At 49.7% G+C, this 15,854-nt stretch overlaps 1 pseudogene; it reads right to left on the bottom strand.

The window, feature by feature from the left end:
• Nucleotides 1-2,684: 2,684 nt before the first annotated feature.
• Nucleotides 2,685-3,204, bottom strand: LOC123163874 (uncharacterized; annotated as a pseudogene).
• Between the last annotated feature and the right edge of the window lie 12,650 nt (nt 3,205-15,854).

Genomic DNA, 15,854 nt, shown 5'->3' with positions numbered 1-15,854 from the left:
GGGCCACCCCGATTCCCAGCTGACCCGGAGATCTAGCCCTTTGACTTTCGCCGGACGGTCTTTGACCGGTGGACCTTTTCACCTGGTTGCGATAGGTCAGCCCATAGCAACATCCCCGAACATAGTCTGGACACAACCCACCACTAGATTCCTTCCGGTTCTACCGCACCCGCACGATTCCCCCCTCCAATTGACGGCGGCACTGCCGTCCGTGGAGGGGGGGCACACCATGGAGCCCCAAGACGGGCGTCTACGCATGACACATCACTTTCACACATGCGTCAGTACCCGTGCGATGTTTCATTGGCATAGCTACACCCCGAAGGCCACCCCGATTCCCCCCTCTAACCAGATTCCCTCCGTGTCGACCGTTTCCCCCCTCCGTGACATGGCGGCAGCGACGTCCGTGAAGGGGGCAATCGATAAACCATCGGGGAATGTTTTTTCTTTAGATAAGGCACATTTATGTTGTGAAAAAAATTAAATAATAAATAATATAAATAAAAACAAAATTTAAAAAAATTCAGGAATGCCGACGGCATAGTTGCGCACACGGACCAAAATGCCATGGATCGATGACGTGGCATTGCACGTGGATTGATGACGTGGCCGATGGCATGGGCCAGGTCTATGCCCTCCCAACACCACGGGCCCTCCCTCCCTCGGATCGATGACGTGGAGATGGCGCGGATCGGTGATGCCAGCAAATCTATGTCAACGGCATAGCCGTCGGCATAGATATGCCGACGGCCGGCGTTAGCCCCAGTCGGCGTAGCTTCGACGCCGCCAAACGGTCGCCGCTGACCGGGTAGGTGGGCCCGTGGTATGCCGACGGCCCCCGTAGGCGTATCGCGAGCTGTCCCGACGGCCGTCTTATGCCAACGGCCCCCGTCGGCATAGATCTACATATGCCGACGGCTATTCTACGCCTACAGCCTGCCCTTGGTCGTTGGCATATGTCTATCTATGCCGACGGGGGCCATCGGCATAGATGAGGCCGTCGGCAACTAAGTAAATTCTGGTAGTGCATGGCCATGGATCCTGTGCAAGCTTCGATCAGGCACTAGCTGCGACCCCTGTTGCTTCTCGCTGAGTCGAGAGATCAATAGGGCTTGCTCGACCAGATGCTAATAATCCCCTGTTCCGTTAGTGCTGCGGTTGAACGGAGAGCCGGAATGCAGATTTTATAGACCTGTGCGTGTTGGCCTCCGGATGGAACTCGAAGCTGAGAGCGTGCGTGTAGGAGTCGGAATGGAAAAGATTGATGGAGACGGTGCTGTGAGCGTTAATCGGATCGAGTGGTCAAACCTGCAGCCCGGCTGCCTCCGGCACGCGCGAACGCGGAAGCCACGCCAGCCGTGGTCGGACTGGTTGCTCGGTGAAAACTTTTCCCTTTTCAACTTCATAGTTATTCACCAGCAAATCTCGACTTTTCTCTTTGCTTCTGAGATCATGACTCAACGAATGCTAAAACAGAGCGCCTACAACAGTTGCACCACAGACGGCGAGAGCGCACACGCGGCCGAGGGTGGGGCACCCAAATGACGCGTGATCTTGGGCACCCACGGGGCTGACTACTGGAAAGAGCAGGGCAGGCGACAGAGCGACGGCGCTCTGTTTCCTGTCTACAACGTTCGTGGAGTTCTTTGCTGCAAAATGTTTCTAACCCTATACTAAATTGATCTTATGTCGTGGTAAATTGGCTAGAATTCCCTTCCAGCTGATGGTTCAGATGCTTATCGCAGACGTTTTCTCCCTACGTCAGCTATGGACAACCCTATCACCAAAAATGAAGGCCTGCATGGAGCTCGGCCTTCAAAACGCATTTCTCCTCCAGAACAGAGAACCTCCTAGTATATTAGTCAAAATGGGTATTCCAAATATCAATCACAAATGATCTGAACTCTTCTGTAAGCATTCAAAAATTCTCAAATCTAAATATTGGTACTGTCATACTATGATTTTCTGTAGCCTATCAAGCCACCACTATCTTCTGTGCTAGCTCCTCGATGCACACACAGGTCCTCTTTCCATGCCCGCATCGGACGACTCTACTTATAGTTGCTTCTCTCCAGATGTATCTGATTCCCATAATTTTCTGCATTTTTTTCAGTTCGTCCCATATTTTCTTCTCGTTTGAATGCTTGCCACTTATTCACATTCTAACATCTAAATTGAGGAGCACATATAGAAGTGTCGATGAACTACTGGATCTACTATCTGCTCATGTGAATAGAGCCTTATATGCTCATGTGAATAGAGCCTTATATATATCAGGAAACCATTATCAACACAAGCAAAGGTTGGTGTAGTATTTATTTACTTGTTCATTTATTTCTTTTGCACCATGTTTTTTCTTTTGTGGAATGTCTATAGATATTTCTATTCATAACTACCAAGTGATCCATGTCAACTTTACTAAAAAGAAAAAGATAATATATGTGACTTAAAATTCATTTCAGTTGCATTGAAGCTTATGCACTAATCAAAGCCTCCAAATCAAATATAAACTGTGAGAGAAGGGGGGAGTGGAGAAAGACTGGCGACGCACTGAAAACCAAACTGGAAGAAGACTTAACGTCAATCACATTTTTTAGTCAGTCTCATGGTAATCAGAGAGACCGACTGAAAACGATGTACATACACTTCCATGGGAAACCCCAAACTGACAAATATGCATCCAATAAAATTAAAATTCCTTCCGTTTGTATTGAGGCCTTATGCATATGCGCTACTAGTCAAACAGTGAAATCAAATGAAAAAAATCATTACAAGTACGCACGTGTCAACATTCTAGCTGATCCAAGTCCTATACAGGTTAAAGAAATAATGGCATGCTCAGTGCATCATGACGGTGTCGGAGCAGTTGAGGCCATCGAACGCCATCTGGAACCCAGCAGGCCGCTGCACCCTCGACCCGCCGGAGTATCCCTGTTTCTTTTCCTCAGCGTCCACCTCGTGAGCCACCGGTTTCGACTGCCGCCGGTGACCTGCTTGCCGACAGAGCTGGTTATCACCACGGACGTGCCGTATCCATCGAGGGGCGCCTCGCAGAAGACAAGCGCCGTAAAGAACTTCTCCATGGCCATGGATCCTTCAAGCTAGCTTCGATCAGGCACCTACATTTCTCCCTTATTCTGATCTCTGCTGCCGCTCGCCGGATCGAGAGATCAAGACTGCTTGCTCGATCGCCTGCTAATTAGTCCCTGCTCTGTTTGTGCTGTGGCCGAACGGAACGCCAGGGAGAGATTTTATAGTTTCGCGGCATGGACCTGTCCGTGTTCACCTCCGGATCGAAGTAGGAAGCTGAGTACGCGCGCGCGCAGGAGTCGGAGTCGAAAGTACGGCGACCGCACCGTCGGGGCTAATCGGATCAAGTGGTCAAACATTCAGTCGGACTACGGCGGGCACGCGCTAACACGGAAGCCAACAAGGGACTGCAGTAAGAGCTTTGGGCACGCACGCGGCAAGGGGAGGGTGTTAGCCATAATCTTGTTTGGATAAGTCTACTAGTTAGATTAGCGTGTGTGCGCGTCATGCACGTAGCTTTGTTAGCGGTAGCGCTGCATGCATCGAGCCGGATGGCCTTGTAGTGGATTAGTCCGTATGGCCAGGTCGTGTTGCCGTTGAGGATAAGCTGCATGCGTGGTGTACGTAGGGCATCATGCATGTAGCTAGTTAGGCTAGTGATTAGAGTGCGTCGTGTGTGCAGCCGGGGAAAGTGGATCGCGCGCCAAACGGGGTTGCAGCGTCGTGCGTGTGTGCGCCCATGTATAATGTATAAACTCGCCCGTGTGCTGCTGGTTGTATTACGGTGTGTTGCCGGACAGTTCGAGCCGAAGAAAAAAGAATAGGCCGTGCATGCGGCCGATGTGCTGTTCGTCCGCGTGGCACCGTTTTAGCGGCGTGGCGTTCGTCGCCCGAAAAACTTATGTTCAGTGTGCTTATCTTCTTCTTCCACCTCCGTACGTTTGAGTGTGTGTGAGAGCGAGGTCCGTCCGGCGTTCGTGTCGTCGGAGGCTACTCGGCGTTCGTCACCAGACCGAGTTTGTCCCAACAGAGGGCACGCCGGAGAGCGAGGGTGCTTTGTTTTCTGTCTTTCCCACTACCTCTCTATATATAGGAAGGTAGAGGGGAGAGTACCGTGTCCAACAAGTTCAGCCAAATGGCGCATAGGAATTTTGGTATTCATTTCTTTATTGACATGTAGGTAATATTATTATCTATAACAGACTATTTGTAGTCTATCTATCTATCTATATCTATCTATACCTCTATATATACCTATACTAATTACAGACTCCCAAGAAATTATCAGATTAATTAGAATTTAGGAGTCGTTCATCTGGTAGGACCGAATAATTACAGCCTAGATCTACCCCAGATGACTTATTGAATCTAGAAAAAATCAACCTCAGATTAAATAAAGAGTCCATATAATATACGCCTCATCCCATCATATACAGCTCATCCTGTGCATTATATTTTTTTTATCACAGAACTACAACGACCGAGCACAACTAATCAATCTAGAACAAGTAAAAAAAAACTAGACAAAGTTCAGGAAAAAACCTAGACAAAATATCCAATTTGTACGTACCTAGCACATATAGCGTCCAAACAAGAAAAACTGCCCTAGCGCATCCTCGCCAATGTCGCGGCCGTATCACCTGCGTTCCCTCGGCCGGTATCCCAGGTCTGAGATGTGCTCTCCCTGACCTCTTTCTTTCTTCTTCATGTCACGGCGCCGCTGAGTCTCAAAATTGGCAGCACATCTCCTCCACCTCTTCTCTCTCCCACCCTAATATAATGAGATCTATTTGTTAGATTTAAACACATCATGGTCACATGTGTTCTGTATCCAGCCCGTTTCCAGCAACAAAGATGAATCAAGTGCATCATCGATCTGGAGGTGTACGTTATGTTCAGGAGGTTCTGTGGATCTCGCCGGAAAATAGATCGGGTCGGAAGGATCTATCGCCGTTTATAGGGTCCAGTACAATCACGATTATGTTGAGAAGCAATCGTGTCTCTCACACCTGCGTTGGCAGCCTGAAGAAATATATTTGCAATACTGGTACATAATTACATACTCATCTTGCCGGATTTTTTTGATGGAACAACATATGGTTGGAATAGGTCACATGCTTGGAAAATCAGCTTACATGCATGCGCCCGTGCAATGTGAGTCAACCCGTACTTCCAAAATCCCGTCTTTCTCTCTATCGACAACTCCTGTACCGTTCCTTTTCTCTTTGACTAATGGTCCTAAATTTAATGATTTTCTTCAACTTTTCCCAGAGGATATATAAGATGGTACCGCCTGACAGATACCTCAAATCTTATTTACAGGGATGTAGAAGACGACGGCCAACACATCTAACTAGAGACAAGTAATCCTTCATGGAGGCAATAGCGACAACAGATCATGGTTTTGTCCAGTGTGCATGTTGATATCGTTGGCACTCACATCAGGTACTCGCTCCTAATAGATCATCATGTTTTATCTCTATAGCTGATTATGAATGAAACAGATTGTGTGGACTGCTTTTTCTTAAAAATGGAAACATAATCCATTAGATATATCTCTTTGTTATTTTGTTTTCTAAGATAATTCTGTTTTTTTATAAAAGGAGGAGGACCCCCGGCCTCTGCATCTGGACGATGCATGCAGCCACTTTATTAATTATTTACACAAGACCTTACAAAGTCATACAACAGTAAGACTAAAGCCACTGTCTAGGCAACATCTGTCGCTACTCCTATCCAGTTGATGTAGGGATGCTGCTTGTCTGGGCCTAATACCAAACAGACCTCGCATCCAAATCTAACATCTAAGACCCGAGGTCCCAACCAGGACGCCTACCGGGTATGGGGCACCCACCAGTCCGGCGGACTCCTCAAACAGGACGCCTGCCGGGTATGAGGCCGCCGCAGCCACCTACCACCAATCCATCTTCAGTGTTGTACTGTTGCATCTACCTTGCCCGGTCTAGCTGCCGTCGATGCCACCACGACGCCGGACAATGCCACCATCCTGCGCTCGTCCATCATCACACGCCCACCGGCGAGACCCAGCTGCTCCATGCCGCTGAGACCCGCCATCGTCGATGCAAGAGAAGGCACGCCACACCACCTCACGCCTCTTCCATTCGACGCCGCTCCACAAACGATGCCCCCAATAGGGAACACGACACCGCTGCGCCGCCATCGTCCAATCCGGTGATCTTAGGATTTCTCCCGGAGCGACACGAGCAGGTTGACGATAGTAGCTTGACGATGCCTTCATCAAGGTAACGACGTAGACGCCGCTATCGCCCGCCATGACTGAAGTCGGCTCGGTTTTCACCGGTGACTATGTCTCCCCAACTCGCCGCCGATGATAATAGTGGGATCCAAGATCCGTCACTACCAGCATGGCCAACCGCCATCGGTGGAGAAGGCAGCCACCACCACCATGCCCTTGCCAAGAGACCCGGACGTCCTCGTGCCGCGAAGAGTACCCATGGGGGATCTCCTCTTGGCGTTGTCGAGACAAGGTGCAGCTGAGGGAGTCCTGGACTAAGGGGTCCTCGGGCGTCCGGCCTGTTATCCATGGGCCGGACTGATGGGCTGCGAAGACATGAAGGCCGAAGACTATACCCGTGTCCGGATTGGACTCTACTTAGCGTGGAAGGCAAGCTTGGTGACCGAAGATTCCTTCTTATGTAACCGACCCTATGTAAACCCTAGATCCCCCGGTGTCTATATAAACCGGAGGGGTTAGTCCGGTGGTAGATCAACTCTTGTAACACTCATATTCATTAAGATCAATCAAGCAGGAAGTAGGGTATTACCTCCGTAGAGAGGGCCCGAACTTGGGTAAACATCGTGTCCCCCATCTCCTGTTACCATCGATCCTAGACGCACAGTTCGGGACCCCCTACCCGAGATCCGCCGGTTTTGAGACCGACATTGGTGCTTTCATTGAGAGTTCCACTGTGCCGTCGACAAAAGGTTCAATGGCTCCCTCAATCGTCGATAGGGACGCTGTCCAAGGAGAAACCTTCCTCCCCGGACTGATTTTTGTGTTCGGCGGCTCCGTACTGCGGGCCAACTCGCTTGGCCATCTGGAGCAAGTCGATAGCTACACCCCTGGCCATCAGGTCAGATTTGGAAGCTTGAACTACATCACGGATACCCGTGGAGACTTGTTCTTCAGTGGGTTTGAGACCGCGGCGATTGCTCTCCCTCGCCCCGATGAACATGACTTAGATCTGTCATCGGATCACATCCAGGAGATGGTTCCTGTTGCTGCAACGGCCCTATAACCGAAGCAGATCGTGCGCTCCGAGGACACAAAGTCCGCGGCGTTGGAGCCGCACACGGACTCGACATCCTGCAATATTAGCGTCAATGGAACTCCGGACTCATCTCCGGCTGTAAGTTCCGGACCAGGTACGCCTGCGGACACCGAGCTGGATCGGTTATCGATTTTCGAATTTACTGCCGCAGACATCTTCCAGCACTCACCTTTTGATGACGTGCTAAACTCTTTAAAGAACTTGTCCTTGGAGGAGGACTCACAGCCGAACTATGTTCGGTTCGAGCTAAAGGCGGATGACGAGGAAGTTTGCTTCCCAACCGCCACCCACTTCATAGCCACTGTCGATGACTTAACCGACGTACTTGACTATGGCTCCGAAGACATCGACGGTATTGTGGCACACCGGCTCAGAGAAACCGGAACGCCCCGTATTCCAGCCCAGAGATCGAGGAGAAGTCTCTGGAATACGGCACTACTTGACATAGCACAAATCAGCTCTTATTGCAAGAATAGTAATTACATGGGTCTGATGTTACAAAGGAGCACATCAGCACGGCGACACTACGCCTGCTATACTACACTTGCTTTATGCTAGCAGCAAAACAACTCGTATTAGTGGAATACTTCTAGCAGCGGAACAACGACGAAGGTGGTGAACTTCACTCCGCAGGGACTCTGGCTGGGACACGATCTAGCTCGCACGCGCGGCAACCTTGACAAGCAATAAAGCAATCATGGCATCATCTGCAATCTGGCATGACACGCCAGGTCAGTACATTGAATGTACTTGCAAGATCACAACAACCGTAAACATCAAGGCAAGACAATAACATAGCATTAATCAAGTTAATTAAAGTAACAGATAGCATGATGAAGCAACTACTAAGCATGGTATGAAACTGATACAATACTGATAAATAACCATCTCAGATCTCCATAACCATCTCTCTCTTGGCTAACCGGCCAAGCAATAAACCATCTCGATCACCTCGTGATCAAAACCAAACGGTGATCTTTCTGGCGATCACTACCATGACCAACACTTGGCCTCAAACGGTGATCTTTCCGGCGATCACTACCATGATCAACACTTGGTCTCCAACATCATCATCCACATCCTGCCAAACTGTTACTGCCCACAATATATCATCATATAAATCACCTATAAGTCATTCCGTCATGTGAGTGTTGATCGAACGGTGGGACCTAGTACGAACCCATGCCCATGACTGAGGACGCGGCTATCGATAGATTTAACACACACACTCTGCAGATGTAGCGCACTTTACCCACACTACGGAACCCATGGCCTCGCATTCCCGTTCGGGTGGACCAACAGCGTTCCGACAAAACCGATCTACTGCCATGACACTCTCCCGGCCACTCTGACCCACTCCCAACTGGGCTAGTCCTGGGTGGCCCCGTGTCTACCAAAGACACAATGACCAACGTCGTGGCCAAAACGTCCCTCACGGGGACCGGATCCATAAGAACAACAACGGGCACACAAGGTTATGTCTGCTTACCGGGCCAGGGTAAGCATGCCCATAACCTTCCCTAGTTGGACACCGACGAGAGGCACGACAATAGACCGCATTAGGGCCTTCCCATAAAAGGCAAATGTGGTTGCACTGAAAAAGCCCGGTTCGGTGGCACCTGACCAACTTAATGACGGAATTTAACCCCAAAAATATAGTAGTAATGACTGATACTCCGATATCATCTATCAACCTATAATCCAAGTCATAGCAATATCCAACCAATAATCCAAGCATAATCTCATCATCTCAAAATACTCCAAGGGTAGCACAACACTACTGTCATGATGAATCCAAAAATAATCTTACTACTCCAATAACAAGAATAGAGCTATTTGGCTAAGATCCACATGTAAACATCATCTCCGAAAATAATACTCCAAGTAACCGAACATCAACTAGCATCATGAAAAAAAGCATACTAACCACTAATAATCCAAAGGCAGCATGATATCCAAAGTAATACTCCAGAATATGATAACAGATACCATCATGGAAATAATCATAATACCAACCACTAATACTCCAAAATAATACCAGGTACCATCATGAAAAATAAACATAATAGCCATTAAGAATCCAAAGGCACGTGTCATCCACATAATCTTCAAAATATTAATCCTAGAACTCCAAGCAATATCATGGCAATATCAAGATCAAACAATACTCCGAGAAATGCCATGAACAAATCATACATAGCTAACACAATATTTTAAACAAGTTTTAATAAAGAAACAATGTCACTGCATTGCAATCATGCAAATGGAGGGTGTGGCTTGCCTGGGGTGGAAGAAATCACCGGGAGAAAATGCGAGAAGCTCGCGGAACGTATCACCAAAAATGTTCATTCTCGGAGGGGGATGATTAAGCGCAAGGGAAAAATGGTCGTTTTCAGAATGTCAAAACATGATGAAAATGGTACCAACAGAACGGGCTCGACGAAACGAAGAAGTGGGCTTTGGAATCACCTCATTCGGAGTTACGGTTGCGGAGTTATAAGGTGTGGAAGAAGAAGGACCAATCTGTGAATATTTCTTCAGCAAACAGGTCCCTGAGTGGATAAGGCAGAGGCGCAAAATCAGAAATACGCTTTCTGAACAGGAAAACGCACTCCCCATAACAGAAGAAGGAAATACGCTTTCGGGCAAATGAAAGCGTACTAAGCGAAATACGCTTTAAAAGAACTGAAAGCGCACTCTCCTAAAAGGCGCTTCCACTTATCCATGTCAGCACCCGGCTGGGTTAACGCGGAGGGGCTGACGCGCGGCGCCCGCCTGCAGGTCGCCTCGCTCGCCCCAGGTCGTCGTCCCCATCGCGCTCGCCCGCGCCTGGACACGGCAGAGTCGGCGCTCGACGGCGATAGCCGGAGCTACCGGCCGTCTCCGACGATGTCGGGCCTACCTACGGATTCAGGGGGACGAGACGTATGCGTCCCCAGGCATAACAGCTGTCGGGGAGCTCGGGAAAAAATGGAGCATTGGCCGCGGCGGAAGAGAGCTGCGGGCGAAGTGTGGAGGGGCTGGGGAGGCTCGAGGGTGGTGGTGGAGACCTCTGGTGGTGGTGGAAGGCAAGGAGGGGGACGGCATTGAGTGAATTTAGCCGAGCATGGCCGGCGGCCATGGCGGCAATGGTGGTCGTGGAGGGCGACTCGAGCTCGGGAAAGTGGCCAGGGAGTCGTGGGGGAGTGGGTAGAGGTCGCTGGTGAGGAGAAACGCACCCGGGACGGGTTTATATAGCCGCGGGGCGAGGACGCTGAGCTGGCGTCGCCGCGGACGCGTGGCCGGTGCCGCGGACGCGTGCCCGCGCGCATGAACTTGGAGGCAGGGGACGAGGGAGGCAGAGTGGAGTCTCTCACGGGGCAGAGGAGGCCAAGGGGGCGCAGGGAGGAAGAAGACGGCGAAGAACTAAGCCAAAACGACACTGTGCACTCGTGGGCACGTGGCGGCTTGCGTTGGTGAGGAAGCTGCCGGAGGGGGAGCGGGGTCCAGGTGATCGGCGATGACGAGAGGAAGACAATGGACATGCTCACGCGCGCTAAGACGACGAGGGGGAGAGGGGTCCAGGGGAACTGCGACGATGAGAGGAAGACAATGGACACGGTCACGCGCGCTAAGGCGACGAGAGGAGGAGGTGCCGAAGCACAAACAGCCACTGGGCGCGGCCACTGCACAAGAGCGCGTGCACAGTGATGCCATTAAAGCGGTCACCGCGTGCACTGGCATGTAGCGGGGGAGAGGGGCTGGAACTTGTTGTCTAGTGGCAAGTTCATCCACGGGAGGTTCCTACTGCGCTGGTAGTTTGGTTAAAAGAGCTTCGGTTTAACGGTAAGAACCCTCTGAAGTTTACTGCAGCAAACTTGGCTGAACACTGGTGATCAACAGGGATTTACTAGTGCCAAAGAGTTTGTCTGGGGTGATTAACTAAGAAAGGACTATGATCCTGGAGGTTTTGAGGCATAATGAAGCACAAACTAACATAGTTGCTTTGTAACTCACATTATGTGTCCAGAATCAAGATTTGGATGATGCAGTCACATGGAGTAGCCACTTGAGGTAAAACTTGGCAGGGCTTAGTGATTTGGCCAGATAAAGGTGCTGTAAAAATTTCATACCAGTTGGTTTTACCAAAATGGTACTTCCTTCACAGCTATTCCCTCTGTCCAGAATCTTGCAAAAATTCTAGAGGAATAATGGCTTGATGAACCATGCCCAAAATGGGTGGAGGTAGGTTATATGCATAATAGAAGGCCTAGAAAAATTGGCGGCCATAATGGAGCAAGATAAAATATACTTGCTTCACAAACTGAAATTTTGGGCAGAATCAAAGAATTGAAGATGAGCTCACATGGAGGCATGACATGAGCTCTACTTTTGTGGAGGGCTATGATATGATGATATGAGGGATCATGCAAAATGGCAACTGATTTGGATATGCCTAGCTTGCACCTCCTCCACAAAGCTTCTTTCTGGATAGAAACTTTTGAAAATCATAATTAAATAATTACTAGGCAAATGAGGTTGCATTTTGGCATGTGGCAATGATATGGACAGGAAAAGGTGTACAAGGAGTTTGAGGTCAATTGCGAAAAGGAAAATAGCACTTGCTTCACAATCTGCCATTTAGGGCAGAATAGGAAATCAATTATTTGAGAAGGATGATAAACATGACAAATGAAATATTTTTCCATATTTGAGAAAGATATGACCCAAAAAATTTATGAGAATTATTTCGGAATTTTAGGACTGATGGAAATAAAGGTTGCTTCACAACCTAAGGGAGACAGGGTTATTCCTTTAATAGAAAAAGGAATATTCCCTAGAAACAGATTTTAGGGTTTGGTCCAGCAGTGAAGTGACATGATCTTGGCAGGGTTTTGATAATGATGAGCCACTTGGGAAGAAAAAAATAGGATGACTTCCCAGGTGACAAGGCCACAGAACCACTCCAAAAGAAAAATAGAGCAAAAACCAATAAATCAAAAAGAAAAAGAAAAGGGCCAAAATCCAGGCTGTTACAGGTATGGACGACGATGCCGACAAGGAGCAAGGCCAAGACCCGCCATTCAATGGACGTTGGATGGCCACCTCTTCGTACGACGTGTACATGGTTGATACACCTAAAGGAGGTGGCGACGACAAAGAAAAGCCAGATGCGAATAAACCCTCTGAGATGCAGTCCAAGCACCGGCGGCCCAAACGCCGTTCTAAGCCCCGTCGCTCAAAAGATGGCAACACTGGCACCGGAGAAATTAGTACTCCGGGCGACGCCGAAAACAATGAAGACCCTGTTGGAGCTGCATCCGAACAGGAGGAACACGACAACGCCCAAGATAACCCTGATGAACACGCCATAGAAGATGACTCGGAGGACGATAGTTACCGTCCACCCTCCGAGGAGGAGACAAGCCTCGGCAACGAAGACTTCATCGTGCATGAGGATCCTCTGGAGCAGGAACGCTTTAAGCTTCAGCTCGTAGCCACTGCAAGGAGCCTGAAAAAGAAACAGCAGCAGCTTCAAGTTGAACAAGATCTGCTTGTCGACAGATGGACTGATGTCCTGACAGTCGAAGAACACGGCCTCAAGCGCCCAGCCAAGAGCTACCCAAAACATAGACTGCTACCTCAATTCGATGAGGAGGCACCGGAGCACATATCTCCCTCACGTAATGCAGAACGACCACCACGTGGTCGAGAGAGGGCGGCCGACCGGACACCCCGCGGTCGGGATAAAGCGGCAACTCAGGCCGAACAGCAGCCTGCCCCACCGCCCCGTAAAAATAGAGACGGAAGAGTTTGGGGTCATACGTACGACCTCCGGCAGACCCTGGACAATTGAGCAGAACATACAAGATCGGTCTACGGATCGCGAGGACGTGCCCCGAGGCACGACAACGGCTACCTATTCGGACGTGACAAACCTAACCACGCCTGGGCCGGAGGCCGCAGGCGGACTCCATCAGAGCTACGCCGCGATGCGGCCCGATATAGAGGCGTCGCACACCCTCTCTGCCTCATAGATGAAGTACTGGATCATGAATTCCCCGAGGGGTTCAAGCCCGTCCATATTGAATCTTACGACGGAACAACCGATCCTGCAGTATGGATCGAGGATTTTATTCTGCATATCCACATGGCTCGAGGAGATGACCTCCACGCCATTAAATACCTCCCACTAAAGCTCAAAGGGCCAGCTCAGCACTGGCTTAACAGCCTACCTGAAAATTCTATCGACAACTGGGAGGACTTGGAAGAGGCTTTCCTTGATAACTTCGAAGGAACTTATGTCCGGCCACCAGATGCCGATAACTTAAGCCACATAGTGCAACTACCTGAAGAATCAGCCAGAAAATTCAGGACTAGGTTCCTAACCAAAAAGAACCAGATCGTCGACTGTCCGGATGCCGAAGCGCTAGCGGCCTTCAAGCATAGCATCCGTGACGAATGGCTCGCCCGCCACCTCCGTCAAGAAAAGCCGAGGTTCATGGCAGCCCTCACGGCACTCATGACCCGCTTTTGTGTGGGAGAGGATAGTTGGCTGGCTCGTAGTACAAACACAGCCAACAAAACGGGCCCCTCCGAGGCCAGAAACAGCACCAGCAAGCTCCGGCGCAATAGACATAAACGCCGAAGCAATGGCGATAACACCGATGACACTATAGTTCACGCCGGATTCAGTGGCTCCAAGTCCGGCCAGCGAAAGAAGCCCTATAAAAGGGGCAGCGGAGGACCATCCAGCTTGGACCGCATACTCGATCGTCCTTGCCAGATACATGGCACCCCAGACAAACCGGCCAACCATACTAACAGAGATTGCCGGATCTTTGAACAAGCCAGCAAGGTTAATAGCAGAAACAAGGAAGGGGAATCACATAGCGAGGGCGATGACCAGGGGCCCCGGCAGCCGAGCACTGGGGGGCAAAAGAAATTCCCCCTCAAGTCAAAACGGTGAACATGATATATGCTACACACATTCCCAAAAGGGAGCGCAAGCGCGTACTCAGGGACGTCTATGCGGTAGAGCTAGTAGCCCCGAAATTAAATCCGTGGTCATTATTCCTGATCACCTTCGACCGCCGAGACCATCCAACTAGCATCCGGCATGGTGGTTCAGATGCACTGGTCCTCGACCCAATCATCGATGGATTTCACCTGATACGAGTCCTAATGGATGGTGGTAGAAGCCTCCACCTGCTCTATCAGGATACAGTACGTAAAATGAGCATTGACCCCTCACGAGTCAAGCCTACGAAGACTACCTTTAAAGGAGTCATACCAGGCGTAGAGGCCCGTTGTACGGGCTCAATAACGCTGGAGGTAGTATTCGGTTCCCCGGATAACTTCCGAAGCGAAGAACTAATCTTCGATATCGTCCCATTCCGCAGCGGCTATCATGCACTGCTCGGACAAACCGCATTCGCTAGGTTCAATGCGGTGCCACATTACGCTTAGCTCAAGCTCAAGATGCCCGGTTCACGGGGCGTCATTACAGTAAATGGAAACACGGAACGCTCCCTCCGTATAGAAGAGCACACCGCCGCCCTAGCAGCAGAAGTACAGAGCGGCCTTCTCAAGCAGCACTATAATCCGGCTGCCGAGCCCCTAGACATCATTAAGAGGGTCCGGACTACACTGCAACAGGATAGCTCGGCCCGTCACGAGCCGCATTATCAATTTGGCCTCCGTCCCAGTCCCGATGAGGCAACAACATTAATACCGCGCGTACATAAACTACGCACCCAAAACCCCATGGGTATTGACGGAGGCATAACTCGCGATCCACAGTACGGCTTGACCGACCCTGGGATTCGCATGCTTTTACTTTGTCTTTTTATTATGGGTTACTTCTCTTTTCAAGGTCTATACGGACGACCCGCTTGCATAACACACCAAGGAGGCAAGGAGCTCTGACGTACAAAGGGAATCCCGAGATGGTTTCTACTAAACGATTACCATGCTTGTTTTACATACCCGCACTCAGCTCGCCCTTGGTTACGGCATGTTAAATAGCCTTACTTGCTTACCGCATTACTTGTACAAAGTACGCCCCGACGTACTAATTACATCACACTGGTGAGTAAATAATGACGTCAGCTCATTACTAATTTTTTTCTCGTTTCCTCACCTTAATATTTATTACTCAGTGCACACGCACACCATGGTACGTATTACTACACCAATGGCTTCATTACGCCCCGCATCATGACAATAAAAGTCCGAACACTTTTACAGTATAGTTCGGCACCCCGAACTTATAGCATTATGTGCATCGGCTCCGAATCATGTCTTTGGTCAATAGTTGGGTTGCCCGGCTCTTGTGCTAGCTACCCTATGTTCCGCTCTATCGGCTAGGGTAGTAAAGGGAGAACTACTGCGATTGTGCCCTGGCCTTGACCGGATGAGCACCACAGTAGAGAAAGCCGAAAACTGACTATCATGATGCGGCGAGAGCCGGTCGGCTGTTTGAGAGGTTCCAAATCGTTGGAGATTTTTTCGGCATCTTGCGAAGAATCG

The sequence above is a fragment of the Triticum aestivum genome, chromosome 7D (genome assembly GCF_018294505.1).
Source record: "Triticum aestivum cultivar Chinese Spring chromosome 7D, IWGSC CS RefSeq v2.1, whole genome shotgun sequence".
NCBI classification, from domain to species: Eukaryota; Viridiplantae; Streptophyta; class Magnoliopsida; order Poales; family Poaceae; genus Triticum; species Triticum aestivum.
The sequence above is the reverse complement of the archived record's forward strand: the minus strand, read 5'-3'. Positions and strand labels throughout refer to the sequence as shown.